Source organism: Podarcis filfolensis (assembly GCF_964270895.1).
Source record: "Podarcis filfolensis genome assembly, chromosome: 8".
Taxonomy (NCBI): domain Eukaryota; kingdom Metazoa; phylum Chordata; class Lepidosauria; order Squamata; family Lacertidae; genus Podarcis; species Podarcis filfolensis.
The window spans coordinates 58385216-58398395 of record NC_139611.1 but is presented as its reverse complement, the minus strand read 5'-3'; the positions used below and the strand labels follow the sequence as shown (position 1 = coordinate 58398395).

At 45.8% G+C, this 13180-nt stretch overlaps 1 long non-coding RNA gene across 2 annotated transcripts; it reads right to left on the bottom strand.

The window, feature by feature from the left end:
- Positions 1-674: 674 nt before the first annotated feature.
- On the bottom strand, positions 675-12545 carry LOC310768518. 2 transcript variants are annotated; one of them, XR_014551349.1, is made up of 4 exons: positions 11037-12545; positions 7427-7626; positions 1595-1717; positions 675-1161 (listed from the first exon to the last, which is right to left on the bottom strand). It is a non-coding gene; the product is annotated as an uncharacterized lncRNA (long non-coding RNA). The 2 variants fall into 2 exon arrangements; XR_014551350.1 differs by lacking the exons at positions 675-1161; positions 1595-1717 and adding exons at positions 1726-1947; positions 2182-2527.
- Positions 12546-13180: the final 635 nt, after the last annotated feature.

Here is a 13180-nt window from a genome sequence, read left to right as displayed (position 1 = left end):
TCCCCATGGCACTAAAGTGGAGAGCAAAGGAGTGAAGGAACAAGACTTTCAGCCATTTGGTTTTTGTTTATAAACCTGGGATGTACTTGGTTGTTGTTTCTTGCTTTAAAGTTGCTTCGGGGTGTACCAGGGGCAAAGGAACAGCTGAGGAACTGCAGCCCTAGCAGGGACAGCCTACCCAATTGGGAGCATCAGCGGAGGTGTTTTTTGTAGTAGTTCAGTAGTGCAAGAAAGAAACTATGACCTCACTTCCCCCAGTTGAGGCAGCAGAGTGCTTGGTTTGTCTTATTTTTGGTTGCTATTTTGTTTGTTAATTTTCTTTTATAGATTATAAATGCTGTATTGATTTATTAATCATATACAGTAATTGCTTTAATTGTGGTGTTTACGGTAGCTTATTTTTTTAGTTGCAGCTTTGTTGACAGTGCTTTATATGTTGCAATTGTTTCACGGATGATTTGTTAATTATTCTATATGAGTTATGCTGTGTTTGTGATGGTCCATTAAGTTCTACCTTGTTGTTGTTATTTTGTTTGTAAGCTGCTTTGAGATTCATTTGAATGAAAAGTGGCAAGAATATGTAATAAATCTAATCCGAACAGGAGTTGAAGGCACCTTCGACGTTCCTGATTACCCAACAGTCACTTTTCAGGTAGGTACCATTGTAATACAGTGGTACCTCAGTTTACGAACATAATCCGTTCCGGAAGTCCGTTCTTTAACCGAAACCGTTCTTAAACCGAGGCGTGCTTTCCCTAATGATGCCTCCTGCCACCGGTGCCCTTCCACTGTTCAGATTCCGTTCTTGGACCAAGGTAAAGTTCACAAACTGGGACACTACTTCCAGTTTTGCAGAGTTCATAAACTGAATAGTTCGTAAGCAGGGCTGTTCTTAAACCGAGGTACCACTGTATTTTATTATTTGAACAACAGGATTTTTCCAAGCAGCATTAATGACAACAATTCCTTGACAGCTGGCCTGAAGGAAGCAGAGAGGAGCATTGTTTGACACACACACCCCTCCTCTGACGCATTTGGAGTTTGGAAGCAGAGCAGGGGAGGAGTGGAGAGCGGGGAACCAGTCGGAGGTCCTCCCCGTCTTCCTTTCAACTTGGCTTGAGCTCAGCTCCACCCGGATGCCCTCATCCTCCGCCCTCGTACCTTTAAACACACAGAGGCATGAAAAATAAATGTTACTGGAAAGAGGCAGCAGTGGAAGGCTGGAAAGCAATTAGCAGGCAGAGAAGCATAATTAGTGCTCAGAATGCGAACAGCAGCGAAGAAATAAAGTAGCATTCGGATGCAATCAGGGTCGTGCCTGAATTACAAACCGTTAGCTGAATTGCTAATTAAGCTCAACGAGTGAATCACATCTTATTAAGGGCCCAACACAAGCCTCACTTAACTTGCCGTCCTGCCAGCAGGTTGGCAAAGAGAAGGCGTGGCAGGGGGCTGGCAAGATGTCTGGCATAGTGGGGGACACTGGCAAAGAATGACGGGCAAGAGCATCAACTCTGCTCAATGGGCTGAAATTCCCACCAGACTCTCTCTCTGCCCCAAGACTGGCACTGCCAGGCAGCACGAGCAGACTCACCACATGATGGGCCTAGTAAGAGAGTGGCCATGTGCCCTACTTCATCAAAGGCAGTTCTCCATTTGGAAGCATCCTCTATTTAATCATCTGCCCAGTCCATGTCTGGTTTAAACATAAGGAGTCCTAAGAAGGGAGAGCGGGAGGTTGCCTTGGAGTTGCCTATCTGCATTCAGCACCTGGACAGCAGCAGCTTGAGCTGGCAGACGAGCACATCACCTGGACATGGTCTTCCCCACTAGGGTGAGATGCATTGCCTTCTATTTAAGTTATAGATTTGCATCTGTCCTTATGAATTAGCATATGTAAAATTTATGCAAATCCACACTCTCTTTTTTCCCTCAAAATTGAAATGCCTGGTTGACCCTTCTACAGTGGTACCTTGAGTTAAGTACTTAATTCGTTCCGGAGTTCTGTTCTTAACCTGAAACTGTTCTTAACCTGAAGCACCACTTTAGCTAATGGGGCCTCCTGCTGCTGCTGCTGCCGCACCACTGGAGCACGATTTCTGTTCTCATCCTGAAGCAAAGTTCTTAACCCGAGGTACTATTTCTGGGTTAGCGGAGTCTGTAACCTGAAGCGTATGTAACCTGAGGTACCACTGTATTGTCTCTTGGTTCCTCTGCACTGCAACCCCCAGCAGAATCCTTTGGGGATTATTTATTCCTGTTTGGCACAACCAGTTTGTTCTTCAGCTGTTCTGCAGGTCCATCTTTATCTCTCTCTCTCTGTGATTTTCCTGTTCCTTCCTTCCTGAATGTCTGTCTTTTATTCACATCTTCCCTTCCCTCAAACCCATTTAGTTAAGTTTGTGCAGGCTCCTCCTCCTCACTTTGTACAATGTGAAAACCCCAGGGCTGTTCTTCCTTTACTTTAACCTTGGCCCAGGACTAGGTGGAACTTGAAAGCCGTTGGAAAGAGAACTTCATTTTGCTTCTGTAAAGGTGAGAACAAAGCTTTGAACCGTTTCAGCCAAAGACCACCATGATGACAAAAGAGATTTAGAGAGGCCCATTTATTTCCTAGGTGCCGTAAGCCCCTCACAGGGGCTGAATCTCCTAAGGAGTTCCACAAGAAAATATTTTATGAAAACACTGATAATATCAGCAGCAATTTATACCAACACTTTACCTCAGAGGTGTGCCAAGTCAAGATTAAAAGAAAAAAGTTTGCCCTAGGTGTGGATGATAGCACATATATCTTAGGATTTTACAAGGCTGACTTTTATTTATTTGGTTTATTTTCTTCCAGCACAGAACCCAAGCCATCATGCATGTGCTTCCAGGCACCAGCCAGACCCAGACCGGCTTAGCTTAAGCCAGATGGTGGCCTGATATGCTTTCACATCCCCTGAGGAGCTATGCTGGGACTGAAATGCTTCTCAGGCATGGCTTCATTGTGATATATTCAGTTTTTAGTTGTTGTTTTAAGATGTCAATTTGCATCCCCATCAGAGCTGTGAAGGATATCACCCCAGTGCTCTGCCAACTTATTTTTCCCCTGACCTGCCAGGGATTGCTGGGGATTGAACCTGGAATCTTTTGCATGCCAAACAAACGGCTTTATCACTCAGCTCACAGTGCCTCTCTTCAGAAGTAAAACTCAAACCAGAATAAATTAAATAATGAACTTTTTGTTGCCACGCAAAACCAGTTGACTGGGACAGCTGCTGCCTCAACCTGCAGAACAGCAGGGTCAACCTCGCTGCTTTGCAATCCACCCCTTCCCATCTAACGCTACGTTCATGTTTTTTTGCCTGTGTTACTCCGGAAAGAAGTCTTCTTGGACAGGAAAAAAATGTATGCTAAAGGAAGGCATGTTTGTTGAAGGGGGAAGGAATCCATGCTTAAATAAATATCTTTATTAAAGGGTAAAGGGACCCCTGACCATTAGGTCCAGTTGTGGCCAACTCTGGAGTTGCGGCACTCATCTTGCTTTACTGGCTGAGGGAGCCGGCGTACAGCTTCCGGGTCATGTGGCCAGCATGACTAAGCCACTACTGGCAAACCAGAGCAGCGCACGGAAACGCCGTTTACCTTCCCACCAGAGCGGTACCTATTTATCTACTTGCACTTTGACGTGCTTTCGAACTGCTAGGTTGGCAGGAGCAGAGACCGAGCAACGGAAGCTCACCCCGTCGCGGAGATTTGAACCGCCGGCCTTCTGATCAGCAAGCCCTAGGCTCTGTGGTTTAACCCACAGCACCACCAGTGTCCCTAAATATCTTTATTAGGATGAATCAAAATCCATGAAATAGTGAGCGGGTTTTTGAACTCTCCAGAACTCTCCCATCTTTTTGTAAGCTCACTGGGTGATCTACCTCACAGGGTTGTTATGGGGATTAAATGAGGAAGGGGAAGAACCATATGCCCCACCTTGAGCTTCTTGGAGAAAAAGGTGGGATATAAATGCAACAAATAAACATAAATGAATAAGATAAACAAAGCTGTTGCAGAGGAATGGGGTGGGATGTGAAGAATGGATGAGGGAAGGAGGTGGCTTAAGGATAAAGCAGCAGACACAGATTTTGCTGCCTTCATATTAATCCACCTTTTCTCTTTATCTTCATAACCAACAAGCTTTGCTGTCATCCCGCAAGGACAGAACCTTAAGCCTTCCATTCAGTAGTACCACACTCTGGCTAGCTAAAGTTAGATCATGTCTATATTTCAGAATATTCAACACTTCCTATTTTTACTTTGTTCATATTCTTAATTTCCTGTCTTCCCTTCAAGATGCTAAATCTTTGAGATTAAAGAGCCCTCTTCTGTCTGAAGGCCCCCATTCAGGTAAGCAAAGGAGCAAAATACCCCTGCCAGTGATTCAGCTTTTTGAGTCTCATATTCACACAACAAAGAGTCTTGTGACACTCCAAGATTAACACATTTATTACGGCAGAAGCTTCCCAGGGTGATCCGGTCATCAAATTTGGCTGCATGCACCAAAAGGAGCCCATAATGCTGTATGTGCATAGGAGCATCTGCACAGACCGGAGATCACACTTATTCATTTAAAAAGAGCTTCCCGGTGAGAACTAGGAAGTGCCCTATCCAGGCAAAGAGATGGTCCTTTCTGTCCTTTATCCCTGTGTCCCTGTTTCAGCTGCTTCACTTTATTCTTCGCACACACACACCTGGTTATCAGCTCCCCCCCCCACCTCAACATTCTGTGCCATTGAGTTATTGTAGTGTTGGGGGCACGGGTGGATTTGTGGAGCGTCTGCAAACCTCATGGTGAGCCCAAGTCTTCGGATGTTTCCCTTCTGCACATGAGTGGTTTCGGCTCCAGCTCCATGACCAAAGGAACATTAGACTACAATACTGGAGCACTGCAATAAATTTTTGCAGCATAACTCTGCTGCATGTACTTTATCTGAGCCTGTGGCTGAGTAAATTGGGGGGGGGGAGAGTTAGCAATGAAGGTTGTTCTAACTTCCTCTAACTTAAATCTTACTTCGTGGGTAATTTTGTTTTAGTTAGTTTTTGAACACTTAAATGTGCAGGCAGTCTGCCTGAAACCATGAGTCTTCTGTATACATGAGTTTGCCTGGGAGCCCAAGAGGGCATTTTAAGTATGGAGGGGGTTAATTTTAAATTTTTTTGGCCAGACTCACCCTCGCTTCTTACTTATAATATTAACAGTAGACTACCTCGCAGAGCTGCTGTACAACACGTTCTCTTCGTACAGCTGCCTGGTCTGCATAGGAGTATAATAGCAAACTATCCTGCAGAACTGTAGTATGCTGTTCTCTGAACCCAAGCTGCAATGAAGGCAGTGGATAACACCTCAGGGTTGTTTTAACTTACTCTTTCAGCTTCAGCCTAAGCCCCAGCCTGCAACAGGGGCTCTAACACTTCTGGGCAGCACTGGAGGGTTGTTATAAACCAGTTAGAGCCTGACCTGCAATATTCTCTGTGAACTGTCATAAATCACTCACTTCCAGCAACAGCCCCTGCCCACCTGTGTGTTCCTCAGCTTCAGGTTTTTAGTGCTATTAAAGGTTTCCGGACCGCCATAAATTGCAGAATGAAAATGGCTCCAAGTGTGGAAGTGGATTTGGGGATAACTCTTGGAGCTTCAAAATTTAATGAAATTAAGAGAGAACAAGGCAGTGACAAAAATGAGGGGAATTTATGGCCCCCTCTTTGCAAAAGACTGAAGACACCCTCCATGGATGGAATATGAGATTCTGAATACAGCTTTCCTTATGCTGAATTTTGATTGGGAAAGAACTTTATATCCCCCTAAAAGGTTCCTATTATTCCCAGGAAAATTAATTTAGAATGCACTGCAGAATGTACCATTGCTTTTTCTTTCTTTTTTTAGAACCTACAACCATCATTTACCATTTAGACTATCTTTCTATCATCCTCTGGGAAGGAAAGCATTTCAGCTTTTCGCTTTATCCATTGTGGGGAAGAAGAGTGGATGGGTTGAAGATGCTTTTGTCAATAGCTTGTGAAGTGATGCGAACAGTTTTCAATGACTGGAGAAGGGAGAGACAATTTAGGGTAATGTGGTTGTCATTGTGGCAAGGAAAAGAACTTTCCTGTCCTCAGGAAAGGGGAGTCGCTGGAGGTACCAGCAGCTGACTTAGCGGATGGAGAAGATCAAAGATGGTGACCTTCTACCAGCCGTGACAGGTTGCTTCACCAGTGGGGGAAATGGATCAAAGATCCCTCATGGGGGTCTTGGCTCCTGTCAAGAAGCCTTTGACAGAAGCATGTCTTTTGATTACCCAAAGTTGGAAAAGCATTACAGAGCTTGGAGATCAAAGCATCGCTACAAAAACGTGTGCAAAATAGCCACTGCTGAAAAATTAACTCCTTAAATAAGAACATTAAAGGGAGAAGGAAAACCTGAGATGTTTTTCCTCGATACAGTGCAACTTTATCCATTTCCAAAATTGGTCAGGAAGGGAGCGTGTTGCTTCTCATGCTTAAAGGCACATCGGAAGAGACAAGCACTGCAAAGGGAAGTTGGTGTGCAGCTGCAAAGTTTTAAAATGCACAAGCAAAAATACGTAGCACCTCATAATCGTTTTGAGGTACTCAAGCCACAGACTCCACCGGCAAGCTCAGAGCCCTTGACTTGGCCTGGTGCCTTGTCTGGCTCCTCAGATGGAGACCCTGCAGCCTCTGCAATCTTGATTGCTGCTGGACTCTGGAGTCATGACAGGATTGTGGAGGAAAGCTAATCCCTTTCACTTCCCCCTCAGAAAGCCCCTGTACCTATTTGTCCGCAGTTTGGCAAGCTTAATCCACTCTGAAGGAGCAAATTTGCCTGTATATTTCATCCACTTTGATCAAAAAGGGGGGGGAGTGATAACCATTTTTAGATTCCTTGGTATAGTGAGTGGGGAAACCAGAATTTTGTTTTATACTGAGCAGCTCAGAACCAGAATTACAGATGAAAGCAGATGCAGAAACAGATTAGGGTGTGTTTGTGTATGCATGTGTGTGTGTGTTTTAATGCACAGATACAGGGGACCTGTGCTCATCCATAGAAAATACATCTATTTAGGCATAATATATGGTAGCAAAATTTATTAGTGGGTTTAACAAGCTTGGCCTCAGTAGTGCCAGAGCACTTTCTGCATGCAGGCACCAGCTCACTTGCATTTGCTGTGAGCATAATAATCCAGTGAGGCATTTGCCTGTGAATGCACATAAAGCGGCAAAAAATGTTCAGAAAAAGCAGGAATGTTAACGGAACAAAATGACAGGAGTCCAAATGTTTGTGGGTGGCACACAGAGAGACACACGTGAAGGAGGTAGAAGTTGGAAGAAACCAACTGTCCAGGCAGGAAAAGAATGCCCTTTGCCATCGGCTTACCTGTAGCCTTTCCCTGGTACCCAGAGAGCTTTGCCTGCTAGAGGGGTTCAAGCCTGACTCACAAAATTTCAGACAACTTCTTGCCACATTACATCACCTTAGATCAGCTTCCTCGTTGTCCCACATGGGTTGTGAATCTGGCCTGAAAGTTCTCAAAGATAGGCAGACCCTTCAGCAGGGGAGGCCATGGGTTTAATCACCTTTTTAAAACAAACAAACAAACAAACAACCAGCTGTCTCCTGACATTTGTTTTAAGGTATTCAAGTTCTCTGCAGCATTCAACAGCAGACCACTTTTTTTTTCCACAGGGGCATCAGTTGCATCTTACTGAACAATTGATACCTACCATCAGGGTTTTTAAAAACTGTCTTCATAGATTCTTGTCAGGGTGGAAGGGGTACACTCTGTGCAAAGCCTCTAATGGTAATTCAGGTCCTACGCTTGCATAAGAACATATGAATTCAGGATCCTGTTCTCACAGTGGCCATCCAGATGCCTGTGGAAACCTGCAAACAGATCCAAGCACAAGAGCACTCTGCCCTCATGCAGCTTCCAGCAGCTGGTATTCAGAAGCATAGCTTTCCCCAACCATGGTGTCAGGGCATAGCTCTCAAAGCTAGTGGCCATTGATAGTTCTCCATGAATTTGTCTAATCCTCTTTTAAAGACATTCATGTGAAGGAGGACTTGTTTTTGTGTCTCCTGAATCTTCCAACATTCAGCTTTATTTGATATTCACTAGTGTTGTGAGAAGGAGCGACGTCTTTTCTCTACCCTCTTTCTCCATGCTATATATAATTTTATAAACTTCTAGCATCATGCGTGACAAAAAGCACCAGGAAAGGGAGAAGGGAACCACAGCACAGTGGCAAAGCAAACAGCAACCCCACACAAATCAGTTGGTGCTGGACCCCACAGAGTTTGCACATTGTTCAGAACTGTGGCACAGACAGGGGAAAGAAATGTGCCAGAAAATACACTCACTTCCTCCTTGGAGATGTAGCATGGGGGGAAACCTGCCCATTGGGCTTCCACGATGGAGGGTCAGCCTGGCACAATGCTGCTGGCTGACAGAGTTGAGAGCAGCCATCCCCACTGCTTGCAAGACTCACAGCGCTAAGGCTGAACTGCTGGGTGAGCAGCTCACCCGCATATATAGTCAGCCAATGTATCCATCCAAAACAGACTCCTGAAAGGCTTTGTATGCAGCAGATCCAGAGCCTCTCCAGCCAAGCCTCCTCCAAAACACAGCAGCCCCCAAGCAGAGCAGACAATAAAAGCCCAGTAGGGTAATCGAGCTAATAAGCAGAAGTGATTCTTCCCAAACTTCCCTTGCTCTGTTGAGTTAACGCCGTGTTCTGCCTCTCCCTCTATCATCTCCATTTTGGGGTCAACAAGGCCTCCAGCAACAGGGTCCATCAAAGGAGACTGAAGAAGAGAGGAAGGAGGGGCAACACATGGCAGGCATGAGCCACCCTGTTGCCTGTTATTTGTGTGTGCTCCCTTCTCTCCCCTTTTTCCATGGAACAAAGGCAACTGTCAAACAGGCAACAGGCAGTCTCCTTAATGTAGAGATGCTTCCAGCTGCAGGGCCCTGACCTTTGAGTATCCCAGGGCAGGCTTCTCCATGGTTGAAGGAAAGCGGAGTTCTCAGGGCCCCCACCTGCACACAGCAGGGCACACTGCTCCTCAGATGTCTGCAGAAAAACTGTCTATCAGCACAAGGAGACATTGCCAGCTCCATAGTGCTGTAAATAATAATCTTGAGGGTGTTGAAGAAAAAGAGGTGTTGGGAATTATAGTATTGCAGAGTTGGAAGGGGCCATGAGGGTCATCTAGTCCAGGCATAGGCAAACTCGGACACTCATCATCCCTAGTTAACAGGACCAATGGTCAGGGATGATGGGAATTGTAGTCCCAAAACATCTGAAGGGCTGAGTTTGCCTATGCCTGATCTAGTCTAACTGAAGGATTTGCCTGGTGCAGGGTGGGGGGTCTCAACTGAGAGCTTAAATAGAGGCAGCCCTCAACCCTAGAATATTTTCAACAACAAGTCACACAAACTACACAAAGGTGGTAAAACTGTTCCTGGACTGCTCAATTTCAGTCTACAGATGATGGGGAGGGCAGAAGTAGAATCCTTGCTTTGAGAAATCTAGCATGTCACAGAGAAGACCAAGGTGGAACTCTCCCCCTGGACAGGTCCTTTTCTCTGCACATCAGAGGCATCCTTATGATAGATGGGCCTTGGTTCATGCAAGACAGACACCTCTCACCTGCCGTTTGAATCTTTATTTATATTAAGGTGGAGGGTTATTCTCTTCTTAGAAGACAAAAGTCACATCCTCTCAAGTCAGCTTGCATTGCATATATATAATAAAACCACAACTTCAGTAAAACACAATCTAAAACACCAACTTCAGATATTGAAGACCAAGAACAATAACTACAGTGGATAAAAACTTTGGCACATTAATGGCTAATCAACCAGCTCACACAAGACTCCCAAACCTAACAGTCTAAAAGTCTATAATCTGCAAACCAGCAGCATCCTTAATATAATCATCTAAACCAAAAGCCATTTGGAAGGGATGGGTCTTCAAAGCTCTTTGGAAGGCAGGAAGTACTGGGTCCAATCACATCTCTCTTAATGGGGGGCCAAAAGGCAGAGCCTCTGAAGCTGATCTTCAGGCAGGATTGCCGTGCGTCTGCATGTGCATGTGTGCGCGTGAGTGTGCCGAATTTTTCCGCAGTATGGATCCCATATTCAGAGTTTACACATTGGAGTACATGCCCACAGGGCCCTGAAGTGGCCCTGAAGTAGAACTTGGGCAGTGTGTGAGGAGGCATAAACAACCTCCACTTGTAGCAGAATAGCTGGATGGGGGATACATCTATACTGGCTATTTGTGGGAAAAGCCATGTGGCAATCCCTCTGGATTAAGTACCGTATATTGTTATGGCCAACCATTCCTTTGTTAGGCAGATTGCTGGTTAATAGTCCAGATAATCGGCTGATTGTCTTGTCAATGGCTGTTAGGAGATGGTTTCCTGAGAGGTGCATTTGCTTGAGATATCCATCAAAAGCTCAAGGAGGGGGGTGTTTGTGTGGTATGAAAATAGCAATTTGCAAGACACAGAGGTCACTTCCAACCTGTTTACTGAACGTTCATCTTGATTTGTTACACATTCCCTCAAATGATTACTCAACACTTCCCAGTGCACTTGACAACCATATGTCAGGAGTGCTCTGATGGTGTTTCCTGCTTGGCAGGGGGTTGGACTCGATGGCCCTTGTGGTCTCTTCCAACTCTATGATTCTATGATTCTATGATTCTATGATTCATTTTCCCATCACTTTCCTTACTACAAAAAGACAATTGCCCAAGAGCATGACATCCACAGTCTGGAAGTTGCCAAAGTATGGGCACAGTGGCCAAGACAATTCTGTCCAAAAGGAGCCATAGCTGGCAAGACAGCTGGAACCAGAGATAGGCTACTGAGCCTCTGCGACAGCATTGAATCCAGGAGCACCCCAGGAGGGTATGATCCCATCCATAACAGGCTGTCTGCCCACTTCCCTGACATGAGAACTCAGAACATGTGACACCTTTCTCTTTTCAGGATTCAGCTTCCATTTATTGGCCCACACCCAGCCCATCACTGCCTCCAAGCCACTGTGGTCTAACACCTCAGCTGCCTCTCCTGATTCAGGTGGAACAGAGACACAGAGTTGCATATTGATGACACTTCACTTCAATTTTTCTTCTGCGCATGCCATCACACACCCTCTGTGTTCCTTGCTGCTCCCTGCACAGCTCAGAGGCAGGTTGAGGGCAGCACCGTCAAGGCAACGACAGCCATGTGTAGCCCAGAAACAGAAACCGCCGCAACACACTGTCACACAGGGATAATGAGCAGCCGGCTTGCCAAGTCACACTCTGCAAAGCACCTCACAGCCTTTTCTACAGGAAACGGAAATTACGACCTTCCAGCTGTTAATCGTCTGTAACTTGGACGATTTGCCTCCTCCTGGCTATCAAGGCAATTCATTTCAGTGGACATCAGAACGTGGTGTCTGCTCATGGCAACATTCCCTCAGGCCTTCTCCCACCCTACTTTTCTTCTCCAGCACAGGAGGGTGGAGAAACTTCACACTCAAGAGGTCTCACAATTTGTCTCCACCAGCCAACAGTTTTTTGGTCTCCTTGTTCACCTGATCAGTTCCCATCCTGCCTTGGCTCAGCTCCAGTATGGCTGGCAGGGCACAAGGAAGATGCTTTTCCTGGGTGGGGATAATGCAAATGAAAGTGGTATGAGAGAACCATGGTTACCTGCAGCACTCACAGGCAGACTTCTCTGTCCTAGTCTTCTCTGGTCAAACAGGTCTAGCAGGATCTTGATCTCTGGTCAAACAGGTCTAGCAGGGTCTTGCTCTTTGGTCAAACAGATTTTGTAGGAGTTTTTGTTGTTGTTCTTATTGCTGCTGATGATGCTTTAAAACATTGCAACATCTCTTTGAGAGCCACACACTGCAGCAGGACTGGGGGGAGACCCCTGGGTGTCCCTCAGGCCACAATGATCCAGCCATGCTCCCCTCATCCAAGTCTTTGAAAAACTGTCACCCCCGCTCAGCCAAAGCCTCAGAGCAGCAGTCTAGACTTCCCACTGCAGTGGAGCCTCTTGTTCTGCCTCAAAACCCATCCAGGCTCCCCGCTGCACTCAGTGGCTGATTAACGATTTTATTTTATTTTATTGTTGCTCAAAGCTAAAGCAAAGAAAGAGCCCTTGGCCCCCTTTGAAGGCAGCTTCTGCCGCCACTTTTGTCTGGCGTTTACGGCAGATTTGGGCCCCGCCAGCGTTGGCGGAGAGCGCCAGCCTCTTTCATGGCGCAGTTTGTACAAAGGCGGCGGCAGCAGCAGAGATTAATCAGACGAGCCAGGCAGGGGGTCACTCCCGGCAGGATCACACTTGGCCGCTAATACATGAAGTGCGCAGCCCACAGGGGTTCCGGTTAATTATTCATATTTTAGCAAATCCAGACGTGTGTCGTATTTAAAGTTCTAACAAGTTGTTCCAGTCCTCAAAGCGATGTTCCTCACCACAGGTCCTTCCATTACACACACACACACACACACACACACACACACACATTTCAAACCTGTTTCTGCTTTTCTTTTAATTTAATTTTCACCTTCTGCTTTTTAAAAAAAAATCCTCTTCCTTTCACTGCAGTGGACAGAACAGGGTATATTATAAAATAAAAAAACCTGAAAATTCTGTGCCTAATTAATCCCAAATTCTACACCAAGAAAATCCACAGACTATCTAAGGGTTGCAATTAAACCTACATATGTGTGTGTGCAGATATTTGCATAGTTTATATAATGTATTCTGAGACAACAGCCTCCACCCACATGGTCGCCTCCAGATGTTTCAGACCACAGCTTCTGTCAGCACCAGTGGGCATGGCTGTGCTGGCTGGGGCTGGCTGTGATCCAGACATCTGGAGAGCCCCCAGTTGGTAGAGGCTAGGCTAAGTCAAGGGGAGGAAGCAAGAGTCATGCCTGCCACTGGAGCTCTGCCCCTGAGCAAATGAAAATTGACTCTGCCCACTTCCCTAACCCCCATTTTAAAGATTTCACTTCATAACCATGAGGACTAGAAACTTGCTTTGAAACAAAGAAAGCCGAGACTCTCACACCTCTGAATTCTGCACCTACATCCCATTCTAGGGAAGGATGCAATGTCACA